This window comes from Epinephelus moara, chromosome 18, assembly GCF_006386435.1.
Source record: "Epinephelus moara isolate mb chromosome 18, YSFRI_EMoa_1.0, whole genome shotgun sequence".
In the NCBI taxonomy this organism is placed as follows: Eukaryota; Metazoa; Chordata; class Actinopteri; order Perciformes; family Serranidae; genus Epinephelus; species Epinephelus moara.
This window is the reverse complement of record NC_065523.1, coordinates 1593155-1598998: the sequence shown is the minus strand read 5'-3', so window position 1 is coordinate 1598998 and position 5844 is coordinate 1593155. Positions and strand designations below refer to the sequence as shown.

At 40.0% G+C, this 5844-nt stretch overlaps 1 protein-coding gene across 1 annotated transcript in view; it reads right to left on the bottom strand.

Annotated features, from left to right (window-relative positions):
- The window catches only part of bcl2l12 (BCL2 like 12), a 44362-nt gene extending 41881 nt beyond the window's left edge, over positions 1-2481 (bottom strand). Inside the window, exon 1 of the mRNA XM_050070288.1 lies at positions 2378-2481. The gene's annotated coding sequence lies outside the window, so the exon portion shown is untranslated. The remainder of the gene's footprint in view (positions 1-2377) is intronic.
- Between the last annotated feature and the right edge of the window lie 3363 nt (positions 2482-5844).

The following is a 5844-nucleotide window of genomic DNA, read 5'->3' as shown; positions in this document are numbered from 1 at the left end:
TCCCCGTTAAAGGGTTTTTTTTGGGGAGTTTTTCCTTATCCGCTGCGAGGGTCATAAGGACAGAGGGATGTCGTATGCTGTAAAGCCCTGTGAGACAAATTGTGATTTGTGATATTGGGCTTTATAAATAAAATTGATTGATTGATTGATTAATTAATGTAGCCCACGTAAAAATAGCTGCCATAAGAAAAAAAGAAAAAAAAGGAGAGCAGGAAAAAAAAGAGTTCACGTTGTCAATTTAACACACGAAATTCTTACCATGAATATATAATTTCAAGTAACCAAGTGACGTTAGAGGAGGAGACTGAATTCAGTCTTATTTCAAGTTGAATCTTTTAAGATCAGCCCAGAATCAGTCTTACCAACTCCAGAGAAACTTTCACTGCCACCTCTATTCCTCCAGTGTTGCAAGAAACCGCTCGGCCTCGCTTGGCTCCTGGAAAATATGCACGTCGTTTCCCCGGGATAGCTTGATGGTGGCCGGGTAGAGAAGGAAAGCTTGGAAGCCCTTGACCCTCGCCTCGTGCATGAGTTTATAGCACGGCTTCTGAAGTTTGGTTGTAACATCACTGTAGTCTGCGGTGAACCTCAGTTGGTTATTGTCCACCTCCAGAGGATTTTTCCTTGCTTTGTTTAGCAATCTGTCTCTGTCGGTGTAAGAAGGCACTTGATTATCAGCGGGTGTGAGCGCTGTGTTTTGCCGCTAGCAGGTGGCCGTCCCAGGCGGTGGCCACTCATCAGCTCCAGCGGTGCAGACGCGAAGGCAGGGAACCATAATGGAATATTCTCCATAAGATAGGTGAGAACATTTTGGCCTTCTGCTCCCTCTTTTAGATTGAAGATGAGGAGATTTTCCCTGCGCGCCCAGTCCTCCATTTCAGTGAGTTTGGTTTCAAAAGTTTGTTGCTTCTTCAGGCATTCAGACGTAGATTTTTCTGCCATAGCGACGCGCTCCTTCATATTGACAGTTTCTGAGCGAATAGATTTTATCTCTTCAGTGTGACGAGACAGAATAGAATGCATGCTTTCAATTCGTTTTTCCAGTCTGTTCATGCAAGCCTCGGACTTCTCCTCGGCGTCTTTGAAATATTTCGCCATTGTCTCTTCGATTACTTTTGCGAGAGCCGCATTTTCCTCGCCTAGCTCGTTCTGTAGAGAAGCCATCCACATTTGTTGAGCGGCAGTAGTTTTTCTTGTAGTTAGCATTTAACGAAGGTTGCCTTTCTTGAATGGCTGTCCACGCGGCCGTAGATTTGGAAAAGTTTGGAGGAGGATGGACGCCAAAACGATCTATGCTGCCGTCATGACACCGGAAACCAAAAATGACACATAAACCTGACATTTCATATATGAAAACTGGTGATGATAAAATAAGAAAATCATGGTAAAACAACAGAAACATCTAAACTACTCAAGGGGTTCACAAACTTTCAAGCAGCACTGTATCTGTGGTTTGCAGAAATGCCAACAGTTTTCTGATAAATGTCTTGAGATGAGATGCAGCAGCAAGAGATCTGAGAGTACATGAAAAACTTTTTTTTTTTTTTTTTTACAACTGTGATATGGTTTAATTGTCCAGTCACATGTCAAGTGCATCCAGTAACCATCAGGATTGCCCATTTGAGCTCATGGCAATACCCTCAACAGTAATAAATAAGGCACTGACGTCACATTTATTTGGGCTTCAGCTTCTGCTCATATGAGTATTCTTGATACTTAAAGAGTGAACTAACCTGCCAAACCAGCTGTTTAAAAAGAAAACATAAACAACTTCCAACTTCGAAAGGCAGAAGGAGGGGGCATAGTATGGAAGAAAATGACTGGGAGCAGCTCTGAGATCAGGAGATAAGGGGAGGGTATTTCCATTCAGTTCCAGATAGAGTGTGAGAAATAGGGGAGTAAATCAAAGAGAGGAGGTCAAAGTGACTAGATTAGGAAAGGACACACTAATCTGAATAACACACTTTATATCATAGGGAAGCATCCGGCGGGAGGAGGAGTAACCTGGCCGGGACGTGAGCGGATGAATCCACACCGGCCGGACGGACAGGACAGGAGGGAAACTCCACTCAACCACCAGGAAATGCTAACATGACTGCGCTCTTTTTTCAAAGCACACCCCAGCCGGTAACAGCAAAACGCATCTGAAACACAACTGTAGGCCTGCACTGTACAAAATAATACTGGGTTTAATTGTAGCCGCGTGAAAATGTAATCGAAGGCTACAGTGAAACTCCAGAGTGTTTTATGTAAAAGAAAACTTTCCAACCTTCACGGAGGGAGTTAATACTGAGTTCACAAAAACATTTCACTCACTTTTATGAGATGTAAATAAAGGACAGGCGGAGGTAAACTCCAAATAAACTTATCTTCGTACCTCTTTCCCTGTGTTTCGGCGAGTTTCAATTACATTTATGTTGTCTCCACCCGTCCCGTCCGTGTGCGCAGCTACACTTCACTGCTCGGTAACAGCAGTACGGCACGGAGGAGCGGGGGGAGGAGCAGGAAGGTCTCTGCTGGACTCCAGCCTGCATGTTATCAGCCATATAATTATACACAAATCTCAGCCACTCATTTGTATTATTTATAGATACATTCCTGGAAAAAAAAATTGCAAATGCAACTTCTGTATCATTATGGTAGAAACATTACAACACTTATTCTTTCAGTGTGTACATTTGACAACAGGTTCGTATAGACAGTAAGTACAGACAGTGTAGTTGCACTGGGGCCCGTGGAGTTGGGGGCCTGCAAATGATTAAGATTCGCACCTTGGAACTACACGTTTTATGAAAAAAAATTAACATCAAATTAAACGGTCAGGGTACCTTCAGGCAGTTCGTTTTTTCGTTTTAAACCAAAAACAAAAAAACGGAAATACCATGGTTTTCCCGTTTTTTCCTTTTTGGTTTAAAACGAAAAAACGAGAAAATGGAGCCGTTTTTCCGTTTTTGTTGTCAGAATTAAAAAACGAAAAATGACAAAAACCAAATTCAAATAACAGCCCGATTTTGGTTGAAGTGTTACATCTGCTGCCATAACCTTTGAACTAGCTTACAGGAAACTCCAGGCCTGACCCTGCTTAGCTTAAAACATAAAAACAGTAAGGAAACTCCAGTCTTCTTCTATTCTCCGCTGTCTGCTCCGCTCCTCTGCCGACGTCCAATCCTGGATTTCCCCCACCCTGCCTCGACCAAGCTTCCTCTCCCCGGTCCTCCTTATAACTTGTACCCGCTACTTACCATCTCTCTGCCCATGTGGTCCAACAATAGCATCACCGCCTTTCAATCAAAGGAACTGGGGTCGAATCCAACGTCAGCCGTTGAAGTATTTCTCACTTGATTGTGAATAAACCGTTTGAACTGAGCTCTGCTGTTGTCTTAATTTTTGAGCCAACCTGTTATTCTTAATTTAACAGACACACATCAGGTAGGGTATGGGTGAATAGCAGCTACAGACAAAATTGTGCTAAGTGGTAAGATTAAGATGTCTTTTATTGAACCCAGGCATTGACACATAGTGCAAATATAAAAATAAGAGAAGAATACAATCAAAACAGTTTGAGTAAAAATATACACATGATGTGAGAAAAGTATTAATAAAATGGAAAGTATGTACAAATGAACGGGATAGTATGTAGCCTATGATACATGCTATATACAGTGCAGCACAATGCTACATGTACAAAACGCTGCATGTTATATACAACACAGTGTTTCTTGGAATCTGATAAACTGTCCAATGCTGTTTAAACACGTTCAGACTATTAAAGAAACTCACTTTCAAGCTACATTCTGCAGCTGCACCACGATCCTGCTCACTCACAAATAGGCCTATTAATAATCTCCAATTTTAGAGTATATGAATTATGTTCCATCAGCGCGACCAATCACATCGATAGAGATCATTATTCATTGATCCTACGTGTCTAAAGCTTCACGCAGATTTTTATAATTTTAACTGAGATTACACATTTGCAATAAACATTTCAGTGCAGGAGCTGCTCTGACAGACTGACAGCTTTCTGATCCATGTGCACAGAGGCACAGACTTAGGCTATATAAAATAAAATAAAAACTAGATGGTTCTTCTTACTCCACCATAGCAGGTAGTGTGAATCTCTAAACTGTCTGCACAATTATTATTATTATCAAGCATCTCCATGTGACCACAACTGAGGGGAAGTCCAGTGACAGCTTAACTCTAACTGATAGTAGCCTATAGTAAATGCCTTTCCATAGATGTACATCAGTTTTTTCCCATCTGGCTGTCAACATAGGCCTATTCATTCATATTTGTATTTTTGATGACAACTTTGATGCAGTGCGACACCTGCTGGTCATTTTTAATAACTACTTTTGGCGAGCTTGCTGTCATGTTGATAGTTTTACCAAGAACAGACCTCACTGTTCATGGTACATCCTGAAGAAAACTTACTATAGAGCTTTCATTTTCATGGTCTATCAGCTGCATATTAACAGGCAATACAATAAAACGCTGTTGCATTACTTCATTGCCTGTCTGTGCGTCTACAGCCTCCGGGTCTGCAGAGACAACCTGCTGGCGTAAAGGCCAAGAGGTAACCTTATTTTGAAGGGCACAGCCCAAATGTAAATGACAGAGGACGTTAGCCAATCAGAAGTAAGGGAGCGCTGAGAGCCCGCCCACCAATGATACGAAATATGGAATGGTAAATTTGTTTTTTGCAGTAGGATCAGAAAACAAGAAATTGAGCTGAATTTCGTTTTTTCATTTTTTGGCCAAAAACGAGAAAACGACTTGTTTTTTCATTTTTTCGTTTTTTGGCCAAAAACGAAAAAACGACTTGTTTCTGGTTTCTGATTGTGTCAGTTATTCCCAGAAAACAAACGGTTAAAAGGTACCTTGGTCCTTAAAAGTGGTTCCATTTGTTATAGGCTATACGACCTCAAATATGCAAACCCATCACCGTCATGATTTTTTCTTTTCTTTTCTTTTCTTTTCTTTTTTCTTTTCTTTTCTTTCAGTATTCAGTAATAATCCATACAAAATTATATGCTTATTCCAGAGCTGAACTAGAGCAACCATAAATAAACTATAACTATATATTAACTTTATATAAATAAACTATTCAATTAAATGAATCGGTTCTTTGTTTGATATTTTTGTCATATACAGGTATGCGACAATGATTGTTGGGTAACATGTTTGTCAGTGATAGTGATGTTGCATAATGTTAAATTGCTATTTGATATGTGACAAGACAATACAATGTGGTGGCTAATTTAGGCCCAAAATCTGTCAAGACTGACAAATTTAGCACATCTACAAGTCCAGCAAGCAGAGATGCCTTTTAAACATTACAGTGGCAGTAAGAAAGGACATGAGAGAAACAAACAGGAGGAAAAGTAGAAAAAGCTCTATGAATTAGATTACTTTTTTTGATAAACAGTTGCCAGTGGTGTGTGTGTGTGTGTGTGTGTGTGTGTGTGTGTGTGTGTGTGTGTGTGTGTAACTAGTAACTAGTGTGCATTAAGTCCGTCACAATAGCGTGTGGGGCCTTTGTTAATTACCTTACACCACTGTGTGACTATCTTCTGGACTGATTTTCAGTTGGATCTCCACAGACATTTTAGCAAGGACATTTCACTCAACAAACCTGATTTGTTACTAATATTCAAAAATCAAAATTTCTCCAAGAATGAACAATATGTAATTAATTTGCTCATCATTTTAGCTAGATTTTATATTCATAAAATAAGGAAATTGCCTTCATATCCCATTTAAAAAACAACGCATACAGATACATATCTTAAAACAATATCAAACTTAAAACTATGAAATAAGAAAACTAAGCAAAATTGT